This window comes from Schistocerca piceifrons, chromosome 1, assembly GCF_021461385.2.
Source record: "Schistocerca piceifrons isolate TAMUIC-IGC-003096 chromosome 1, iqSchPice1.1, whole genome shotgun sequence".
Taxonomy (NCBI): domain Eukaryota; kingdom Metazoa; phylum Arthropoda; class Insecta; order Orthoptera; family Acrididae; genus Schistocerca; species Schistocerca piceifrons.
In genome coordinates this window covers 1,001,596,627-1,001,621,251 of record NC_060138.1, presented here as the reverse complement: position 1 = coordinate 1,001,621,251, position 24,625 = coordinate 1,001,596,627, and the positions used below count along the sequence as shown (strand labels likewise).

General features: G+C 46.7%; 1 protein-coding gene and 1 non-coding gene across 2 annotated transcripts in view; both read right to left on the bottom strand.

Annotated features, from left to right (window-relative positions):
- LOC124793932 (protein neuralized) overlaps positions 1-24,625 on the bottom strand; it is an 881,057-nt gene that overhangs the window by 527,165 nt on the left and 329,267 nt on the right. The gene's annotated exons all lie outside the window — the stretch shown is intronic.
- Positions 6,442-6,516, bottom strand: Trnat-ugu. The gene has a single exon. It is a non-coding gene; the product is annotated as a tRNA-Thr (tRNA).

The window sequence follows — 24,625 nt, the reverse complement described above, 5'->3', positions numbered from 1 at the left end:
GGAACGCGCGGAATGTTTTGCGCTAACTGCCAAACTTCCTCAGGGTATTTCGTGTGAGAAGGCTGTGAGGCACCGTGATCGATCTGAATGTGCCGGCGCTGGCTTTCATCCTTCTCGTTTGTTTTATCATCAACGAAAAACGCTGCAGTCTATCCATGAATTACCCCGACTAAAAACAAACACCGAAGACATTGTATTCAGTCTCTGAGAAAGAAGGGTCTCGCAGCTGACAGTGCCATAAAACTAAACCTTTTAGATTTTTTCTTTTCGCCTACATTCTCACCTCTACTCTGAACTCGGGGAGATAAACATGAATGTTGGCAGTCCTTGGAAACGGAATTAACTTCTCGAGGAAGAAACGTATGGTTAAACGCGTCCGCGGCAAATTTCCTGTGACGTCGAGTTTGTGCGCGACTAAGAATACACAGGCGGGAGGTGGCGCTTGGCCAGCGACCAACGATAACCACAGCCACTCCAGCGCTGGAGCGACAAACAACCGCAAAGACAAGTGCCTATCACTCACTGGAAATGCGAAACGTTCTCAGGAGCGCAAATTCACATTCTAGCTCACACTGGGAATACCCTATACTTGGAAAATCCCTGGTGTACGTTGCACAGGGTAGCTTTTATTGTACTGTATATTAAGGTTTATTCCCGTTCCACTCAAAAGTGGGTTGTTGCGAACAATGACTGCTTTTACGTCTGTGTGAATTTTCATGTATCTGATTTTACCTGCTCAATCTCTATGGAATACATACACAGCGGAAGGAAGATTAGTGTTTGACCAGGAAGCCCCCACCCACGAGTGTTTAAGTAATCGAACTCCCACGTATAGAACGTCGTGACTCTCGAAAAATATGCCATACAGCTACAATGGTATATCTAGACACTGAAAAATGTGTTGCAAATAGAGTTAGTAGAAAAGAAGTAATAAAACTTAATGCCTGGTGTTGAAGTTTTCTGCATGAACAGCGAAAATGTAGTAAGAGATAAATGTTTTTCCTCAAGATTTCGTGAGAGGTATCAACGAGTAAAACAATCGTAAATGTTTGAGGTTACGCATAAATTTGGTTGAAAGTCGCTAAGTGATTTCATTCTAGAATCCTGAATGAATATACTCTGCGTAATTTGTGCGCTGTTACACTACCGCCAACGGCTTTTCCGCCGTGCTGATACTGGTTCCCGCCAGATCGTCGCGGTCGGTTGTTATTAACTTCAGATTGTTATTGTAAAGTGGTGGTGATGGTTTAAAAATGAGTGACTTATTGTAGGAAATCGTACTGTAATAGGATATGAAGAACAGAAAACTGCTGTTTATTACAGGAATACGCGTATACAGGGTGGTCCATTGATCGTGGCCAGGCCAAATATCTCACGAAGTAAGCGTCAAACGAAAAAACTACAAAGAACGAAACTTGTCTAGCCTTAAGGGTGAAACCATATGGCGCTGCCATAGGTCAAACGGATATCAACTGCGCTTTTTTTAAAATAGGAACTCCCATTTTTTATTATATATTCGTGTAGTACGTAAAGAAATATGAATGTTTTAGTTTGACCACTTTTTCGCTTTGTGATAGATGGCGCTGTAATAGTCACAAACATATGGCTCACAATTTCAGACGGACAGTTGATAACAGGTAGGTTTTTTAAGTTAAAATACAGAACGTAGGTACGTTTGAACATTTTATTTCGGTAGTTCCAATGTGATACATGTACCTTTGTGAAATTATCATTTCTGAGAACGCATGCTATTACAGCGTGATAACCTGTAAATACCACATTAATGCAATAAATGCTCAAAATGATGTCCGTCAACCTCCAAGCATTTGGCAATACGTGTAATGACATTTCTCTCAACAGCGAGTAGTTCGCCTTCCATAATGTTCGCACATGCATTAACAATGCGCTGACGCATGTTGTCAGGCGTTGTCGGTGGATCACGATAGCAAATATCCTTCAACTTTCCCCACAGAAAGAAATCCGGTGACGTCAGATCCGGTGAACGTGCGGGCCAAGGTATGGTGCTTCGACGACCAATCCACCTGTCATGAAATATACTATTCAATACCACTTCAACCGCACGCGAGCTATGTGCCGGACATCCATCATGTTGGAAGTACATCGCCATTCTGTCATGCAGTGAAACATCTTGTAGTAACATCGGTAGAACATTAAGTAGGAAATCAGCATAAATTGCACCATTTAGATAGCCATCGATAAAATGGGGGCCAATTATCCTTCTTCCATAATGCCGCACCATACATTAATCCGCCAAGGTCGCTGATGTTCCACTTGTCGCAGCCATCGTGGATTTTCCGTTGCCGAATTGTCCATATTATGCCGGTTTATGTTACCGCTGTTGGTGAATGACGCTTCGTCGCTAAATAGGACGCGTGCAAAAAATCTTTCATCGTCCCATAATTTGTCTTGTGCCTAGTGGCAGAAATGTACACGACGTTCAAAGTCATCGCCATGCAATTCCTGGTGCATAGAAATATGGTACGGGTGCAATCGATATTGATGTAGCATTCTCAACAACGACGTTTTTGAGATTCCCGATTCTCGCGCAGTTTGTCTGCTACTGATGTGCGGATTAGCCACGACAGCAGCTAAAACACCTACTTGGGCATCATCATTTGTTGCAGGTCGTGGTTGACGTTTCACATGTGGCTGAACATTTCCTGTTTCCTTAAATAACGTAACTATCTGGCGAACGGTCCGGACACTTGGATGATGACGTCCAGGATACCGAGCAGCATACATAGCACACGCCCGTTGGGCATTTTGATCACAATAGCCATACATCAACACGATATCGACCTTTTCCGCAACTGGTAAACGTCCATTTTAACACAGGCACTGTAATACGAAGCAAATACCGTCCGCACTGGCGGAATGTTACGTGATACCACGTACTTATACGTTTGTGACTATTACAGCGCCATCTATCACAAAGCGAAAAAAGTGGTCCAACTAAAACATTCATATTTCTTTTCGTACAACACGAATATGCAATAAAAAATTGGGGTTCCTATTTTAAAAAACGCACTAGCGGGCCAACCATAGCGCCATCTGGTTTCCCCCTTCAAGCTAGACGAGTTTCGTTCTTTGTAGTTTTTTCGTTTGATGCTTATTTCGTGAGATATTTGGCCCGGTCACTATCAATGGACCACCCTGTATACGAGTACACACTCAAGCAAGCTACTGGGTCAACAAACTCAAATGCATTTTTGTAGCATATTTTCAGCAGTGTGGAGACTAAATTAAAGACAGCACGACGTAGGTAATTGCAGATGGAAACTCGCATAACTATGCAGAACATTCAGCAATTATAACTGGTCTACTAGTGGTCTGCACTGCCGACTAATAAATCAGTGTATGTAATAAAACGTAAATGAATAATTTCGATTCAGCACAGTCGGAATACACAAGTGCAGGGGTAACTAGTGGAACATTATTTAACATACCCTTCTCTAGTACAGTCTCGCGAAACATGTAAATCTGCATCTACATCTACATCTACATACATACTCCGCAATCCACGATACGGTGCGTGGCGGAGGGTACCTCGTACCACAACTAGCATTTTCTCTCCCTGTTCCACTCCCAAACAGAACAAGGGAAAAATGACTGCCTATATGCCTCTGTACGAGCTCTAATCTCTCTTATTTCTTCTTTGTGGTCTTTCCGCTAAATATAAGTTGGCGGCAGTAAAATTGTACTGCAGTCAGCCTCAAATGCTGGTTCTCTAAATTTCCTCAGTAGCGATTCACGAAAAGAACGCCTCCTTTCCTCCGGAGACTCCCACCCGAGTACCTGAAGCATTTCTGTACCACTCGCGTGATGATCAAACCTACCAGTAACAAATCTAGCAGTCCGCCTGTGAATTGCTTCTATGTCCTCCCTCAATCCGACCTGGTAGGGATCCCAAACGCTAGAGCAGTACTCAAGAATAGGCCGTATTAGTGTTTTATAAGCGGTCTCCTTTACAGATGAACCACAGCAGGAGTTGTACAAACTGGCATGGCGTGTGGCTGAACTGTGGAACAACGGAAGGGTGGGTGCATCGCTTTGACAGACTGTTCTCGGGAAACATTCTCACCTTCTCAAAATTGTGTAGGCCTATAAACTTGATTTGTTATGTGACACGCGCGAGGTTCAGGCGCATCTTAGATCGTCCAATCATCGATTTACCATCAAATATCAGGAAGGACAGCTAATCAGTCCCTCGCGTTCATTATGAAAAGTGCTTCTTATATTCTTTATTTAGGAAAGACACGGAAAACAACATCAACACGGCCAAATGTAGTACTGAAACTCACCACCTCCCACACACAAGCCGACTGCCTTAACAACTCCGCCATCCCGTGCTGCTGGACGAAACGAAGCCAATCGGTAAACTATGTCTCCTGCTGCTTTGTTTCGACTCGCGTGCGGTGCACTTCGCCTCCGGCCATCTGCGAAAATCGCAACAAACGCAAGTGGTAGCCGGTTCTCGGTTTGCAGCGTTTGTAAGGGAGCCGGAGCGGTCCGGTTTGCGCCCCCCTGGAAACGAAACACCGGGCATCGGCGGCGCCGGCTGCTGGCATTGTTCCGCTGCAGACGGAAGGAAGTGGAGCAGGGGAGCCAGGTAGGACGACCAGCCGCAGCCGCTACTGCTGCAACTGTGTGTCGCGCAGCCCTGCCTGCACAGCACCTGCACCGCACCAGCTTATCTCATCAGTGTCTAGGTTTACCACACGGGAAGTCTTTAAAATATTGCATTTATCAATGAAGAGCAGAACTATTTTAAAAAGGAAGGACCTTTCTTTCAGTAAATGGAAGTTTTAAAATAATTGTTAACAGTTCGTAGTAATAGACGGAAAGTCATCGAGTAAATCAGAAGTAATATCGGGCGTTGCCCAACGAAGTGGTATAGGCCCTGTATTGTTTCTGATCTATATTAACGACACACGAGACAATCTGAGTAGCCGCCTTAGATTGTTTGCGGATGATACCGTCATTTACCGTCTTGTAAAGTCATCAGATGACCAAAACGACTTGCAAAATGATTTAGATAAGATATCTGTATGGTGCGAAAAGTGGCAATTGACCCTGAATAAGGAAAAGTGCGAAGTTATTGACATGAGTACTAAAAGAAGTCAGCTAAATTTCGATTACGCGATAAGTCACACAAATCTGGAGGCTGTAAATTCAACTAAATACTTACGGATTACAATTACAAATAACATAAATTGGAACAATCACATAGATAACATTGTGGGTCAAGCAAACCAAAGACTGCGGTTCACTGGCAGAACACTTAGAAGGTGTAACAAAGAGACTGCTTACACTACTGTTGTCCGCCCTATTCTGAAGTATTACTGTGCGGTGTGGGATCCGCATCAGTTGGGATTGACGGATGACATCGAAAAAGTACAAAGAAGGGCAGCTCGTTTTGTATTATCTCGAAATAGGGGAGACAGTGTCACAGACATAATACGTGAGCTGGAGTGGCAATCATTAAAACAAAGGCGTTTTTCGTTGCGACGGGATCTTCTCATGAAATTTCAATCACCAGTTTTCCCCTCCGACTGCGAAAACATTCTGTTGGCACCCACCTACATAGGGAGAAATGATCATCACGATAAAATAAGAGAAATCAGGGCTCGCACGGAAAAATTTAAGTGTTCGTTTTTCCCGCGTGCCGTTCGAGAGTGGAACGGTAGAGAGGCAGCTTGAAGATGGTTCACTGAACCCTCTGCCAGGCACTTTATTGTGAATAGCAGAATAATCACGTAGATGTAGATGTAGATTATCACATCACCTTAAAAGAAAAATAATGTCGCTTAACTGGTTTTAATCGAGAACTTCAGTCACAACTGCAACGGTGTGCCTGCCAGAGCAACTGAGCCACTCAGAACACACGATCGGATGTCAGTATAACTTTGTACACGTACAAACCATAGGCTGGTATGTACGATGGGCTTTCAATAAGTAACGCAACACATTTTTTTTCTCGGCATGTTTCGGTTGAAAGAAATGCAGAGTTTTTAGGCGTCATTGTGGAATACTGCCGCTTCAGCACGTATAGTTTCATGAATTTTCGATTGGTGGCGCTGCTATAAATGGCCTTCAAAATGGCGTCTGTACCGGAGGTGCGTTCCAACAAGAGAGCTGACACTGAGTTTCTTTTGGCCGAAAACTAAAGCATCGCAGATGTTCATAGGTGCTTGCAGAATGTCTACGGAGATCTGGCAGTCGTTAGGTGAGGCAGCTGTCATCATCGCAACTAAGTTGCGCTAACCTGTTCGATCCCTAGCGTGCCATCCGGCCGCACACATCTGTGACTCATGCAATGTTGGAACGTGCGGACACTCTCATTCAAAGTTAGAATTATATATTAATACCTTCACTGCTGACGGGCGTTGATATATATCAACGGGGACAGGTGAAAATGTGTGCCCCGACCGGGATTCGAACCCGGAATCTCCTGCTTACATGGCAGACGCTCTATCCATCTGAGCCACCGAGGGCACAGAAGATAGTGCGACTGTAGGGACTATCTCGCGCACGCCTCCCGCGAGACCCACATTCTCACCGTATATGTCCACACACTACATTCGTAGTGTCCCTACCCAACACACTCATTACTCGTGGAAGACATTCTTACCAAGTCCCGTAAGAGTTCTGGTAATATGTGTGCATCCGAACACAAGTGATCGACGGATCACATTCAAACACCTCGCTGCACAACTGGACGTCTTTGTTGGTAGTGCCGGCACACTCGTTCACCAGAGAGATACTCAAGCGTGTGAGCCCACTGAGTAAAAGACTATAAAGAGCAACGAAGGGCCATCTGTGCGGAACTGCTTGCGCGTTACGAGCCTCATGGTGATAACTTTTAGTCGAATTTCGTCACAGGCGATGAAACATGGGTCATCACTTCGAAACGGAAGCAAAACGGCAATCCATGGAGTGGCGCCGCACGACCTCTCCTCCTAAGAAAAAATTCAAAGCCGCATCCTCATCCCCTACGGCCATGGCGACGGTCTTCTGAGACTGTGGAGGGGTTATTCTGCTTGATGTCCTCCCTCATGGTGAACGGATCAACTCGGAAGTGTACTGTGCTACCCTCAGGAAATTGAAGAAACCACTTCAGCGTGTTCGGCGTCACAAAAGAGGCAAACAAATTTCTGCTTCTCCGTGTCAACGCAAGGTCCCACACAAGTCTGCGCACCCAAGAGGAGCTCAAAAAACTTCATTGGATTCTTCTTCCTCATCCACCCCACAGCCGGGTTCCCGCACCTTTCGACTTCCATCTGTTTGGCCCAATGAAGGATACACTCTGCAGGAAGCAGTACCTGGATGGTGTAGAGATTATTGAGGCAGCAAGACGCTGGCTTCGACGTCGACCAATTAGGGTGGTACGTTTCGGGCATCAGGCCCTCACAGCAAGTTGGCGTAAAACCTCGCTCTGAATAGAAATTGTGTTGAAGAATAGAGTTTTGTAACCAGAAGAATGGTGAATAATATGGTGTATTGGAATCCTGAATAAAATCAGTCTGTTTTGAGAAAAATGTGTGTTGCATGAATTATTGAACGTCCCTCGTAAATGATTAAAGCTGCAATTCTTTGCTGGCCTTTGTGACCGAGCGGTTCTAGGCGCTTCAGTCCGGAACCGCGCTGCTGCTACGGTCACACGCTCGAATCCTGCCTCGGGCATGGATGTGTCTGACGTCCTTAGGTTAGTTAGGTTTAAGTAGTTCTAAGTCTCGGGGACTGATGACCTGAGATGTTAAGTCCCATAGTGCTTAGAGCCATTTGAACCATTTGCAATTCTCTGTGACAAACACAAAGGGCACCATAGTGCATTAGAGTTGTTCGTGTTTAGTGTTGTTACCAAGACTCGTAAGGTATAAACGGGTGTGAATAATGTCCGATGCTGAGTGATCACTGAGGAGGACAGGAGATGCTGCGTACTTGTATTAGACAGAAAATTAATGCTTGGTGTAATGACTGGCAGTTATCTCTCAATATTAGTAAGCGTAGCCTACTGCGTATAACAAGGCGAAAATCCCCATTAATGTACGAGTACAAAATAAATCCCCAGTCTTTGGAAGCGGTAACATCCGTCAAGTATCTGGGTGTGACTATTCGAAATGATCTCAAATAGAATGATCAGATTACACAAGTAACGGGCAAGGCGAATTCTAGATTGCGGTTTATTGGTAGAATCCTGAAGCGATGCAGTCCTCCGACAAAGGAAACTACTTACAATACGTTAGTTCGTCCGGTCTTGGAATATTTTTCGTCTGTATGGGACCCTTACCAGTTGGGTCTGATTCAAGAGATTAAGAAGGTCCAAAGAAAAGTGGCAAGATTCGTCACTGGTACATTTAGCCATCGCGAGAGCGTTACAAATCTCATAGAAAGTTTGAAGTGGGACACACTTGCAGATAGACGACGCGCAGAACGGAAAGGTCTGCTCACTAAATTCCGAAATCCGATCATCGCCGAGGACGTAGAGCATATATTATTACCACCAACTTTCAAATCGCGCAATGATCAAAATTCAAAGATAAGGGAAATTAGAGGTCGTACTGAGGCGTTCAGGTAGTTCAAAAATGGTTCAAATGACTCTAAGCACTATGGGACTTAACATCTGATGTCATCAGTCCCCTTGAATTGGAACTACTTAAACCTAACTAACCTAAGGACAGTGACCATCCTCAGTGCTGTAATATACAATTAAAATTGGTAGGCACTGGTATCAAGCTGTAACCACAAGCTTTTGGTAGGCACTGGTATCAAGCTATAACCACAAGCTTACAGCGATCACATAGACTCATGTGTTTATGTGATCGCTCTAAGCTTGTAGTTATAGCTGGATTCCAGTGCCTACCAATTTTAATTGTATGTTACAGCACTGAGGATGGTCACTAAGTGACTGAAAATCGATTTTGCTGACAATAAACCAACAAAATACGGCCAAAGCTGATTTTCGTTCCAATTCTATCCACTATTTGGTCGTGGTGCACACAACACTCCATGGAGTCGCCAATCAATAACATAAGGACAACACTCACACCCATGCCCGAGGCACGATTCGAACCTGCGACCGTAGCAGAAGCGCGGTTCCGGACTGAAGCGCCTAGAACCGCTCGACCACAGCGGCCGGCGTTCAGACAGTCGTTTTTCGCTCGCGCGATCCGCGAGCGGAACAGAGGCGGGAATATGACTTTGGCCCGATTTGTGCCCTCCGCCAAACACCGCTTGGTGGCTAGCAGAGTATATATGTAGATGTAGATGATGTCAGCACCTGACAGAGGGACCTCATGGGTCTCCATTTTGCCATCTGCCCTATTCATACAATAGCCAGATTTGTGGGACATTCGGATGTGACTCTGACCCGATGTTGGACTGCACAGGAACTTGAGGGAATGGGTCCTTGTCGTCAAGGTTCGGTTCGACCACGACAAGTAAGATCGCTGTATTGTGCGCCAAATATATCGCAAAACCCTTCACGCCACCACCTATCATCCTAGAACAAGTAATGGACTCCCCGCAATATTCCATGTCACTCCGCACCACTGATCAGAGACTAGCATCAGCCAGAACAGGGAATTACCGTACCATATGTAGGCTGTCGTTAACACCAGAACGACCATCTTTGGATTGGTCTCGTGAACGGGAAGCATGGACTGCTGTTGAATGGCATTGTACTGTGATCAATCATAAATCGCTGTTGTGCACTACTCTGCATGACCATGGTTGATGAATATGACGGCGACCTAGGAAGAGGTCCCATTCTTCCAATGTTTTGGAGCTCACAGTGTTGTTACTCCTGGCATTATAGTGTCGGGAGCCATCAGGGATGACTTCAATTCACAGCTGGTAGTGACTAAGGATTCTGACGGCCTAACGAAACGTCACGGACATCCTGCATCCTCATGTGTTACCTCCATGCGACAGTCTCGTGTGTCATTTTTCAACAGGACAATGCTCGTCCATGCATGGGAAGTGTCTTTGTGAACCGTCAGCGTGATGTTAAGATTATTGCCGTGACCAGTAAGATATCTGGACCTCTCCCCTCTAGAACATGTGGAGGACCAGCTCGGGAATGAGTTGTGTTCCAGCGCAGGTATGCTGGATGTCAAGGACCATTTAAAAGATCTATGGGCCTGCTTTCTCAATGAGAGGATACGACTACTTTATGATACCCTTCCCAATCGGAACAATGAATGCACCCAGACTAGAGGGATTGCAAGGACATACTATTCCTTGTTAAATGTGTGTGAAATCTTATGGGACTTAACTGCTAAGGTCATCAGTCCCTAAGCTTACACACTCCTGTACCTAAATTATCCTAAGGACAATCACACACACCCATGCCCGAGGGAGGACTCGAACCTCCGCCGGGCCCAACCGCACAGTCCATGACTGCAGCGCCCAAGACCGCTCGGCTAATCCCGCACGGTTGTTCTTTGTAATCGCGGAAATAACATCACATATCCCTCAATCCGTGAAGTTTCATTTGCGTTACTATTTTTTTCGGATAGAGACCGAACACAATGTCGAATGGCCAAGAGTGCGGTATAATGATTAGGTACATACGCGTCCGTAAATGTGGGGAGCGCGGAGGGGGTAAGACGAGCCACTAGCCCGCATAGATCACACCAAATTTTTTTTGCGAACAGAAGTGATAAATGCGTTGAAACAGAGGATTGTATCGAACTGACACATCGCAGTTTTGGTTTCGTGATGCGAAGTTTACGTGGAGACGAAAATGAAGCCTTAAGGATGTATAATTTCTTTAGCGTTTTATTTTATTCCTGGGCTAGAGGTATTGTTAGCAAAAGTTTTCTCTGGGAAGCACTTTACCGAGGCAGATCTAGCAGATGCCTAATTGTATTTACCACTAGCGGTAGCTAGACTCTCCTCAAATTCAAGTAGGTACAAGTACAGGTGTATGTGTGTGTGTGTGTGTGTGTGTGTGTGTGTGTGTGTGTATCTATACAGATGAAATATAGTGAATTCCTATAACGTAAAGATATGATGAGAAGATCCAAAATGCAACTGTTTCAGATTCCATGTTCTTTTTGATCTAACCACTCTGGTGTTGGTGAAAAAAATACTCGTATGTCTGCCAACATAGCTACATCTGCAGCTTGCCTGATCTGCACCAGCACGTCCGTCGCCCAGTGACTAAAGATGCTGCCCTTCCTGACGACACTCATTTCACTAATGATAAAGCATCGCTTGCCTTTTGTTACTGCGAGCCTTCACGAAGCAAGCAGTCCGCATTTTATGCCTTGGTGTCATTCTTATTGCACTCTGGAATGGGTTTAGTGCTTTACGACTCATGCATATTCGACGAGGTACGGATGGAACGCGTACCACGATACTTCGTTAGAATGCAAACGGACGAGAAGGAAGACGTATCGATCATTTTATTTCTGGAGTTTTGCCAGGACTCTGGGTCACAGCCGAAGCCTTGATCTACCAAAGAACAAGTATTCCTTATTTATCACAATCGTTGTGCATCGTTTTTTTTTCCTCCTTCCCTATCCCCAGTCTGCAGTTACCAGTGTTCTGAACACAACTTTCAGAACACATTTTCTATGATGTAAACTCGCGAGTTCGCAGAGAGAGATTCTGATGTGCATTACCCTCAGTGATACGATATTCAGCTCACACATGTGTCTGTTCCTGAATGGGGCACACTAGCAATTCTTTCTTCCCATTCTCGCTCTTCATAAAAATTCTCCAGTTCTTGCCAAAGGCAGAAATCACTGGGACACAAGTGTTCCTACGACTCAAAAACCGTACAAATGTCTATGACAGGAGTTTGCTTGAAACGAGTTTAAAATGGAGGTGCCTGCCCTCGTATACAATGTTGATAATTTCTTTGAGTACCCAACTGCTTTCTCCCAGGCTGTGTTCCACTCTTTTCTCCTCCATCACTGTACTATCACGTTAATTATTGCTGGAAAATTCCAAATGCTCGATAGCTTCCTTTTCTGCATCAGAGTGCATGTCATCAGGTCCGCAATAAGAAATAATGTTTCCTACATGGTATTTGCCTTCATACTGTTTTGAGAAATTTGTTTCTGGGATGACTGTACTTCCGATAACTTGGGGAATAATAACGTATGGGGAATAATAAGGTAAGGACTCACATATTTATTACGAAATTGCCTGATCTCCTCTGTTTTCTTGGATGACTGTGTATGGTAAATGAAAAGCACCACTTTGCTTTTGTTTTACAATATTACTTTTATTGTGTTAACTGGTTTCGGCTTACACGGCCATCTTCAGACATTTACTGCGTATTGTCACCAAAGAAGTTACAATGTTTGCAAACAACAATGGAAGAGAAGTAACACTTCTAGACTGAAGGAGAAACATACAGTGAGTAACATCTCCTGGCAAATATGAGCGACTAGTGAGAGATTTCGCCTGATGTCACGCAGCCCACACAACATAAATGTCATGCGTTTACTTATCATGACAATTCTCGCCCCCGCTCTGGAAGGGCAATGAAGATAATGCTGCAGCGTTTTCGATGGGAAGTGTGTGATCACCTACCATACAGCCCGTAGCCGGCCGGGGTGGCCAAGCGGTTAAAGGCGCTACAGTCTGGAACCGCGTGACCGCTACGGTCGCAGGTTCGAATCCTGCCTCGGGCATGGATGTGTGTGATGTCCTTAGGTTCGTTAGGTTTAAGTAGTTCTAAGTTCTAGGGGACTGATGACCTTAGAAGTTAAGTCCCATAGTGCTCAGAGCCATTTGAACCATACAGCTCGTAAATGGCTCTCTCTGACTTTCATCTCTGCTCACATGAACCGAAGACAATATTTTGGTACAGACAGCGAGCTGTAGACCAGCTTAAACAACTGGCGGAAAGCACAGGCGGCTGCCTTCTCCGACTAGGATATTGGAAAGTTGGTACAACGCTACGACAAATGTCTAAGTCAGAGCGGGGACTATGTAGAGAAGTAGCTGGAAGGTGTAGTTAACTGGTGTAATGTTCTTTTAAAATAAAAAGCGTTACGATTACGCTGAATGAATGACTTAAATGTGGAATGGATACTTAACTCGAATTATCGTGTACTGTGCTGCAACTGCAAGTGGTGTGCTTACTCTGTGTTACTGCCAGCAAAACATAAGACGAATTGATTGGGCAATGCAACCCGCAAGATCAGTAGATAAGTACTGTCACTGCAAAATACAGTCCACCGCTTAGGCACTGAATCCTCTGGCCCTGTTCAAAAATGATATCTTTGGTCCCTGTGCACATACCAAATAAATTAAATTGTCTTACCCCTAAAGCAGCAACGGTGGAACGCGATATATTCTGGTCTCTCATGTAAAAAAGTATAAATATGCTCGTTACTGTCTCAGTGATGTGCAATACTGGTTGTAATACTTTGAAACGCACATGAAATTGTTTTGGCTGCTAAATGAAAACATTTATGAAAAATCCAACTTCCCTGTAAAAGATATGACCTGGAGAGGGAGGCGGTACTGATTGTGCTGAATTTCTAACACTGAGTTTTTTTCAACAAAAATTATATTGCAAGTTAAGTTTGTGTTTTCAAAAAAATCTACAACTGAAGTTACATTGCTTAGAATTACATATCATATTTACTTGGTTCAAATGGCTCTGAGCACTATGGGACTTAACATATGAGGTCATCAGTCCCCTAGAACTTAGAACTACTTAAACCTAACTAACCTAAGGACATCACACACATCCATGCCCGAGGCAGGATTCGAACCTGCGACCGTAGCAGTCGCGCGGTTCCGGACTGCAGCGCCTAGAACCGCTCGGCCACCCTGGCCGGCTATCATATTTACTAATTGATCCACAGACAATGAGTTTATACAGCAAGTATTATCTATCCTCACTAATGCAGCATAAATGCAAGTCATCAAATTACATATAGCTCTGTTAACAAATCTTAGAAGCATTACAGAAGTGAAATACCGAGCGAGGTGGCGCAGTGGTTAGACACTGGACTCGCATTCGGGAGGACGTCGGTTCAATCCCGCGTCCGGCCATCCTGATTTAGGTTTTCCGTGATTTCCCTAAATCACTCCAGGCAAATGCCGGGATGGTTCCTCTAAAAGGGCACGGCCGACTTCCTTCCCTAATCTGATGAGACCGTTGACCACGCTGTCTGGTCTCCTTCCCCAAACCAACCAACCAACCAACCAGAAGTGAAATATCTAACTAGCCTTCCTTTTCCAAATCAGTTTACGTACATTCTGGGGTTACTCAACAATTACAAATTATCAGCCAACTTATCTATACTAACGCACTGGCAAAACAAAATACATAATTATTTAATATTTTTACTTTGCTTGCATGAAGGCTTCTGCTTCCATGTTCGACAATACTGACATACCTACATTAATCTAACACTCGGTGGCTTCACAGAGCGCGCCACAAAAACTGGCTACTCCATCGTCTTTCGCTCACAGACAGCTACCTACAACTATATGACCAATGCTGTCTTACTCCAACACTACCATTTCAGACCAGAAACAGTATCTTTGGCTCTGCGGTAGTGCACAGACAGCGAACCGCATTATAAAGCCTATCAGAGACATACACTACTGGCCATTAAAACTGCTACACCAAGAAGGAATACAGATGATAAACAGATATTCATTGGACAAATATATTATACTACAACTGACATGTGATTACATTTTCACGCAATTTGGGTGCATAGATCCTGAGAAATCAGTACCCAAAACAACAGCCTCTGGCCGTAATAACGGCTTTGATACGCCTGGGCATTGAGTCAAGCAGAGCTAGGATGGCGTATACAGGTACAGCTGCCCATGCAGCTTCAACACAATACCACACTTCATCAAGAGTAGTGATTGACGTATTCTGACGAGCCACCATTGACCAGAAGTTTTAAATTGGTGAGGGATCTGGAGAATGTGCTGGACAGGGCAGCAGTCGAACATTTTCTGCACCGAGAAAGGCCCGTACAGGACCTGCAACATGCGGTCGTGCATTATCCTGCTGAAATGTAGAGTTTCGCAGGGATCGAATGAAGGGTAGAGCCACGGGTCGTAACACATCTGAAATGTAACGTCCACTGTTCAAAGTGCCGTCAATGCGAACAAGAGGCGACCGAGACGTGTAACCAATGGCACACCATACCATCACGCCGGGTGATACGCCAGTATGGCGATGACGAATACTCGCTTCCAATATGCGTTCACCGCGATGACGCCAAACACGGATGCGACCATCATGAACAGAACCTGGATTCATCCGAAACAATGACGTTTTGCCATTCGTGCACCCAGTTTCGTCGTTGAGTACACTATCGTAGGCGCTCCTGTCTGTGATGCACGGTCAATGGTAACCGCAGCCATGGTCTCCGAGCTGATAGTCCATGCTGCTGCCAACGTCAACGAACTGTTCGTGCAGATGATTGTTGTCTTGCAAACGTCCCCATCTGTTGACTCAGGGATCGAGACGTGGCTGCACGATCCGTTACAGCCATGCGGATAAGATGCCTCTCATCTCGACTGCTAGTGATACGAGGTCGTTGGGATCCAGCACAGCGTTCTGTATTACCCTCCTGAACCCACCGGTTCCATATTCTGCTAACAGTCATTGGATCTCGACCAACGTGAGCAGCAATGTCGCGATACGATAAACCGCAATCACGATAGTCCATAATCCGACCTTTACCAAAATCGGAAACATGATGGTACGCATTTCTCCTCCTTACACGAGGCATCACAACAACGTTTCACCAGGCAACGCCAGTCGACTGCTGTTTGTGTATGAGAAATCGGTTGGAAACTTTCCTCATGTCAGCACGTTGTAGGTGTCGCCACCGGCGCCAACCTTGTGTGAACGCTCTGAAAAGCTAATCATTTGCATATCACAGCATCTTCTCCCTGTCGGTTAAATTTCGCGCCTGTAGCATGGTGTAGCAATTTTAATGGCCAGTAGTGTACACCGTTTATCTTATTTGGGTGCCACATACAAATGTGCCGCAGTAGACTCCTTTCACTGTTGCAAATAAAACGGTTTTGATTTTCACTGTGTTTTCCATTTCGCGACCGATCGCTCCTTACTTTCCGAACAGTCCTCGTGTTTCTACGAGGTATCACAGTATGTATTCCCGAAGTCGCGTGGTGTACTATTTTCTGGGGTCTGGGGTGAGAGGGAGGCTGGCTGCAGACGAACAGTTTTTCGGCCACGGCGCTGGGAGGCAGGCAGAGGCGCTGCTGCGACCCGTGAGGCCGCGGTCGTCTTTAAGCCGCGCCTGGGGCGTCCGCCCGCATTGTCCCTCGCTGGCAGCAGCAGCAGCAGCAGCCACAATTAATATCGCCCTGCGCCTCGCCAATGCCCGCCGCCGTCTGCAATCTCAGGCCGCAGAGGAGGCTGCAGCCGTCCGCAGTCTGGTCACGCCGCCACGCAGGTGATAAATGGCCCCTTATAACACGGCAACCTCCCCCCCCCCCCCCTTCCCTTCCACCAGTCGACGCTTTATCGAAGGCTGGTATGACGTCAGCGGCCATACAGCCAGTAGCTCAGAACCAAAAGTCGTAGAGGTCGAGATAGAGGCAAGCGACGCAGAGCAAATTCGTGCTTGTTTTAGGAATCCGTGCGCAGAGTATTTACGGATGCGTCAGCAGTCAAAGATACCACTTAACAAAAGGAAAAGAAAGGGTTACGAATACCTTATCTACAAATACTTTTTTCACTTAGTCTGAGCAGACGATACGCACTTAATCAAACAATTCAAATATTTACTTACAGCATAATTTCATCAGGTCCTTTGATTAGAAGAGTGTTCCATATCTTGATATAAGAATGAGACGCCGATTCAAGCAAATCTCGCACTGCTTCTCTGTACATTTCCTAGGATTAGTATAATCGCATCCACAACACATAGCAGCTTCGGTATCTACAGTAAAGAAACTACAATGACAAGTCAAAACATTAAGACCACTGCGAAACGCGAGATAGAATGCAACGTGGTGGTCTGCGGGTATGTGGCGTGGTACGAAAAGTACACTACTGGCCATTAAAATTGCTACACCACGAAAATGACGTGCTACAGACGCGAAATTTAACCGACAGGAAGAAGATGCTGTGATATACAAACGATTAGCTTTTCAGAGCACTCACGCAAGGTTGGCGCCGGTGGCGACACCGCTAACGTGCTGACATGAGAAAAGTTTCCAACCGATTTCCCATACACAAACAGCAATTTGCCTGGTGAAACTTTGTTGTGATGCCTCGTGGGAGAAATGCGTGCCATCACGTTTCCGACTTTGATAAAGGTCAGATCGTAGCCTATCGCTTTGGTCGAGATCCAATGACTGTTAGCAGAATATGGAATCGGTGGGTTCAGGAGGGTAATAAGGAACGCCGTGCTGGATCCCAACGGCCTCGTCTCGCTAGCAGTCGAAATGACAGGCATCTTATCCGCATGGCTGTAAAGGATTGTGCAGCCACGTCCCGATCCCTGAGTCAACAGATGGGGACGCTTGCAAGACAACAAACATCTGCACGAACAGTTCGAAGACGTTTCCAGCAGCATGGACTATCAGCTCGAAGACCGTGGCTGCGGTTACCTTCGACGCTGCATCACAGACAGGAGCGCCTGCGATGGTGTACTCAACGACGAAACTGGGTGCACGAATGGCAAAACGTCATTTTTTCGGATGAATCTAGCTTCTGTTTACAGCATCATGATGGTCGCATCAGCGGTTGGCGACATCGCGGTGAACGCACTTTGGAAGCGTGTATTCGTCATCGCCATACTGGCGTGTCACCCGGCGTGATGGTATGGGGTGCCATTGGTTACACGTCTCGGTCACCTCTTGTTCACATGGACGGCACTTTGAACAGTGGACGTTATATTTAAGATGTGTTACGACCCGTGGCTCTACCCTCCATTCGATCCCTGCGAAACCCTACATTTTAGCAGGATAATGCACGACCGTATGTTGCAGGTGCTGTACAGGCCTTTCTGCACACAGAAAATGTTCGACTGATGCCCTGGCCAGCACATTCTCCAGAGCTCTCACCAACTGAAAACGTCTGGTCAATGGTGGCCGAGCAACTGGCTCGTCACAATACGCCAGTGACTACTCTTAATGAACTGTGGTATCGTGTTAAAGCTGCATGGGCAGCTGTACCTGTACACGCCATCCAAGCTCTGTTTGATTCAATGCCCATGCGTATCAAGTCCGTTATTACGGCCAGAGGTGGTTGTTCTGGGTACTGATTTCTTAGGGTCTATACACCCAAAATGTGTGAAAATGGCCGACCGCGGTGGTCTAGCGGTTCTAGGCGCTCAGTCCGGAACCGCGCGACTGCTACGGACGCAGGTTCGAATCCTGCCTCGGGTATGGATGTGTGTGATGTCCTTAGGTTAGTTAGGTTTAAGTAGTTCTAAGTTCTAGTGGACTGATGACCACAGATGTTAAGTCCCATAGTGCTCAGCGCCATTTTTTTGTGTGAAAATGTAATCACATGTCAGTTCTAGTATAATATATTTGTGCAATGAATACCCGTTTATCATCTGCAGTTCTTCCTGGTGTAGCAAATTTTAATGGCCAGTAGTGTATATAAGCGGAGCAGAGACGACTGTAGAATCCTTCTAGCGATGATACGAGTCTGCCAATTGGGGAATGCACTGACATAAGTGATTTTGACAAAGGGTTGATTGTTATGCCCAGCGCCTTGGAACGAGCATCTTGGAACGGCGAAACTGGTCAGCTGTGTGAATACTACTATAGTCAACATCTACGGAAAATGGTTGAAGGACATTGAATCCACGAACAGATGACAAGGCACTGGACGCCCACGCCTCATCACGCAACGAGGACGACGAAATCTTCCCCGGTTTGTAAATAACGATAGGCCGCGATCTGTGGCATTTCTCACGACAGCGTACAATGGTGGTGCAGGCATAAATAAGTGTTTCGGCGCTCACTGTTCAGCGCCCATTGTTGCTCCGCAGCTACGTGTTCCAATGTCGAGCCAGCGACATCGTCCGTTACGATTGGGTTGGGCACGAGATCATCAAGACTGGACGATGGTTCAACAGAAACCAGATGCCTGGTTGGGTGAATCGTGTTCCTTGATACATCAGGACGCCAGTAGTGTCTTGATACAAGTTCATTCAGATGAACAGCTGCTCAAAGCATGCACCACGCAATGGTCGCAGTCCAGTTGCGGGTTGGGTTGTTTGGGGAAGGAGACCAGATATCGAGGTCATCGGACTCATCGGATTTAGGAAGGCTGGGGAAGGAAGTCGGCCATGCCCTTCCAAAGGAACCGTCTCGGCATTTGCCTGGAGCGATTTAGGGAAATCACGGAAAACCTAAATCAGGATGGCCGGATGCGGTATTGAACCGTCGTCCTCCCGAATGCGAGTCCAGTGTGCTAGCCACTGCGCCACCTCGCTCGGTCGCAGTCCAGTGAGGACAGTATTACGCTAAGGGGGACATTTACCTGGGATTATTTAGGACCTGTGGTAGTAATAGAAGGCACCACGGCGGCCGGTGTGGCCGAGCGGTTCTGGCGCTTTAGTCTGGAACCACGTGACCGCTGCGGTCGCAGGTTCGAATCCTGCCTAGGGCATGGATGTGTGTGATGTCCTTAGGTTAGTTAGGTTTAAGTAGTTCTTAAGTTCTAGGGGACTGATGACCTCAGAAGTTAAGTCCCATAGTGCTCAGAGCCATTTGAACCATTTGAAGGCACCATAACAGATGTCGACTAGTAAACATTATTTTGGACAACCTGCTGCCCTTCATGTTTGATGTCTTCTCCGGAGGCGATGTCATCTTGGAAGAAACATATCTGTCCGTCTCACAAGCCCAGAATCGTGCTATAGGGTTTTGAAGAGCATGGCTGAAGTCACGCTGACGCCTTGTCCGCCAAATTCGCCTGATCTGACCCCAGGAGAACAAGTCTGGCACTAGCTCCGCGCTCATGAATGACCGGCCCATAATTTAAGCGAGAGCGTGACCTGTGCTTGGACTTCTGGTGACTCATACTTCCGGAAACCTACCAAGGGCTTGTCGAATCCATACCACGCAGAATCGCTGCTGTATTTATGGTATGACGTATTGATACCGCCCTACGACGTATCAAGGTTGCTAACGGAATGGCAACCTTCCGTCTGGCGCCAGTAGCGGTCACGCGGGATCTGGCGGAACGAGTGGTGCACATCCACTGACCCACACCTCCAGCAGCTCTGTACGCCAAGCGCTATCTGCCGTCGGAATATAGGACTGCCAGCGGTAGCCACTCAGCCCACACGCACTTTTAGCCTCTACGCTTCGTCACATTAGTTCGTGCGTTATCCTCGTTGAGATCGATAGCTGGATTCTACTTCTTGTTGCATCATTTATACTGAGTTTTAGTACGTTTGAAGGAATATAGGTAACGGAAATCTTCTGTTTGTTGTCTTAATTTGTTCGCTGATCATTTCTGCTTCTACCCAGTTTTCCTTCAATGACTGTCACCACCCCAGTCCGTAGCCCAACTCTCTTTTATCAGGTGTACAATGTCATGCATAAGAGTACTGTAGTCCAGTGGTAGACCAACATTCTATTAAGCAGGTGGCCATAATACTTTTTCTCATAAGTGTATTTTGGCAAGTCAGTAACACCTGCATCGAACAGCATCAACAACTCAGAAATTAAAATGCCATGCTTTTTAAGGTAAGCTCATGCCTCGAATTGAACTAGTAAATAAGAAGGCATATATGGGCCGCCGGCCGTGGTGGCCGAGAGGCTCTAGGCGCTACGGTCTGGAACCGTGCGACCACTACGGTCCAGCGTTCGAATCCTGCCTCGGGCATGGATGTGTGTGATGTCCTTAGGTTAGTTAGGTTTAAGTAGTTCTTAAGTTCTAGGGGACTGATGACCTCAGAAGTTAAGTCCCATAGCGCTCAGAGCCATATATAGGCCAACAGAAACTCTTAACACAATGTTTAAAGCCGCCATTAACATGAAGATTGCTTTGAACACCGCCGTTCTTTAAAAGGTATGCTCCTATTGTAGGCAGTATACCCTTACCTCGGTCTGACGTGACACATTAACTTACCAAAAAAGTGAAGTTCGTGTAAAAAAAAAAAAAAAAAAAAAAAGTTCAAATGGCTCTGAGCACTACGCGACTTAACTTCTGAGGTCATCAGTCGCCTAGAACATAGAACTAATTAAACCTAACTAACCTACGGACATCACACACATCCATGTCCGAGGCATGATTTGAACCTGCGACCGTAGCGGTCGCTCGGTTCCAGACTGTAGCGCCTAGAACCACACGGCCACTCCGGCCGGCAAGTTCGTGTTAAGAATGGTGTTTGGTTGGTTGGTTGTTTGGGGAAGGAGACCAGACAGCGAGGTCATCGGTGTCATCGGATTAAGGAAGGACAGGGAAGGAAGTCGGCCGTGCCCTTTCACAGGAACCATCCCGGCATTTGCCTGGAGCGATTTAGGGAAATCACGGAAAACCTAAATCAGGATGGCCGGACGCAGGATTGAACCATCGTCCTCCCGAATGCGAGTCCAGTGTGCTAGCCACTGCGCCACCTCGCTCGGTAATGGTGTTTAGGTCGCAGCGTTTTGGCACTTGTCCCCCTGGCAGAAAGTAGAATTAAGGTTACGGGTGGGACAGGAAAGGAAATGATTTATTGTGGTATAGGGTATCCTCCAAGACGCATCATATGGTTTGCTTGCGGAACACACTGAGGTGACGAAGTCAAGCGATATCGATATGCACACACACAGACGGCGGTAGTATCGCGTACAGCAGCTATAAAGGGCAGTGCACTGGCGGAGCTGTCATTTGTTTTCAGGTGAGTCACGTGCAAAGGTGTCCGACGTAATTATGGCCGCACGTCGGCAATTAAGACACTTTGAACGCGGTATGGTAGTTGGAGCTAGACGCACGGGATATTCCATTGTGGAAAACGTTAGGGAATTCAATACTCCGAGATCCAAAAGTGTGACGAGAATATCAAATTTCAGGCATTACCTCTCACCACGGACAAAGCCGCGGCCGAAGGACTTCACCTGACCGACAGCGGTGGTGTTTGCATAGAGTTGGTTGGTTGGCTGGTTTAAAAGAGAGGGAAAGGGACCAAACTACGAGGTCATCGGTCCGTTGTTCCTAATAAATCAACGCCCACAAGTGTGAGAATAAATCAGACGAGACATATAACACAAAACGGAAAGAAAGGAAAGACCACAAGAAGGTAGGAAAGGCAACGAACACTAAAAGGAACAAAAGAGGATAAGAAAACAACAGAGAGATGCAAGAAATAGTTAGAGGAGAGTAAAACAAGGAAGCAGATTACAGTGGCTGGCCAACCACGAAAATAAAAAGGAAAAGCCAGCCACCCTGGAACACATTAAAACTTTCATCCTAAAAGCACTAGGGTGGAGGGCACAGGGGGTCAAAGGTCATGCGCTAAAACTCAGATCGAATGCTATTGTGTTGCATTATATGTTAACCGGGGACCTAGAAACGACGGAGAGGCTCCGTCCCCACCGCAGCCGCACTGTCCACAACCCCACGACGACTACCGCAGTCCACTTCACCCCTTCGCCGCCCCACTCCCAACCCAGGGTTATTGTGCGGTTCGGCCCCCGGTGGACCCTCCATGGAACGTCTCACACCAGACGAGTGTAACTCCTATGTTTGCGTGGTAGAGTAATGGTGGTGTACGCGTACGTGGAGAACTTGTTTGCGCAGCAATCGCCGACGTTGTGTAACTGAGGCGGAATAAGGGGAACCAGCCCGCATTCGCCGAGGCAGATGGAAAACCGTCTAAAAACCATCCACAGACTGACCGGTTCACCGGTCCTCGACCAAATACGCCGGGCGGATTTGTGCCGGGCACCAGGCGCTCCTTCCCGCCCGAAAAGCCGTGCGTTAGACCGCACGGCCAACCGGACAGGCAGATCGAATGATAAAACCCGCCGGCCGCGGTGGCCGTGCGGTTCTAGGCGCTCAGTCCGGAACCGCGCGACTGCTACGGTCGCATGTTCGAATCCTGCCTCGGGCATGGATGTGTGTGATGTCCTTAGGTTAGTTAGGTTTAAGTAGTTCTAAGTTCTAGGCGACTGATGACCACAAATGTTTAGTCCCATAGTGCTCAGAGCCATTTGATAAAACCCACCCTCACGGATGAAACGTAGAACCAAATCAGCCGATGAGGCGTTGTCTGCTAAAATCAAAGATAACGAGTCCGGCAACCGAAGATAAAGTCGCAGTGCATCCAAAGAAGGACAGAGCAGAAGAATATGGGCCACTGTCAGCCGGGCCCGCACCGACACTGAGGTGGGTCTTCACGGCGCAGGAGGTAGCCGAGGGTCGCCCAGGCATGGCCAATGCGGAGTCGGCAGAGAACCAAGGACTTCCACACATTCGTGGTCCCCTTAATGGCTCGCAGTTTGTTGTGCGTACTGAGATTTTGCCATTCCGTCTCCCAAAGCTGAAAAACCTTGCGGTGTAATAACGAACGCAGGTCAGTTGCGGGGATGCTGATCTCCAGAAGTGGTTTCCGTGTAGCCTTCTTGGCCAGCCGATCAGGAAGTTCATTTCCTGGGATTCCGACGTAACCAGGGCTCGCATAGAGTTTTCATTGCCAAAAGATAAGCAATACTGCTAGAAAAAACCGTAGAAATCAATGTGGGACGAACGATGAACCTATTCGTTAGGACAGTGCGGCGAAATTTGGCGTTAATGGGCTATGGCGGCAGATCACCCGACGCGAGTGCCATTGCTAACAGTACGACGTCGTCTGCAGCGCCTTTCCTGGGGTCGTGACCACATCGGTTGGACCTTAGACTACTGGAGAACCGTGGCGTGGTCAGATGAGTCCCGATTTCAGTTGGTAAGAACTGATGGTAGGGTTCGAGTTTGCTGCAGACCCCACAAGGCCATGGACGAATTTGGCATCTAGGCTCCGTACAACCTGGTGGTGGCTCCATACTGGTGTGGGTTGTGTTTACATGGTATGGACTGTGCTCTTGTCCAACCGATCCAATCATTGACTGGCATAGGTTATGTTCGGCTACTTGGACACCATTTGGAGCCATTCATGGACTTCATGTTCCGAAACGATAATGGAATTTTTATTGATGACAAGGCGCCATGTCACGGGGCCAGAGTTGTTCGCGATTGGTTTGAAGAACATTCTGGACAATTCGAGCCAATGGTTTAGTCACCCAGATCGCCCGATATGAATCCCATCGAACATTTATGGTACATAATCGAAAGGTCAGTTCATGCACAAAATCCTGCACCGGCAACACTTCCGCAGTAATGGGCGGCTATAGAGACAGCTAGGCTCAGTATTTCTGCAAGGGACTTCAAACGACTTTTTGAGTACATGTCACATCGAGTTGCTGAAGTATGCCAGACAAAAGTAAGTCCGACACGATATTAGGACCTATCCCATGAGTTTTGTCACCTGTTTGTATCGTGCTAAAAGGGAGAGAGACCTGTGGTAGTAATCGAAGGCACTACGACATCTGTAGACTCCGTCAGCTTTATTGTGGGTAACTATCTGTATCACAAAGTCAGGATCGTTCTCCAGTGATTCGAGGGGCATGACAGTTAATTGAC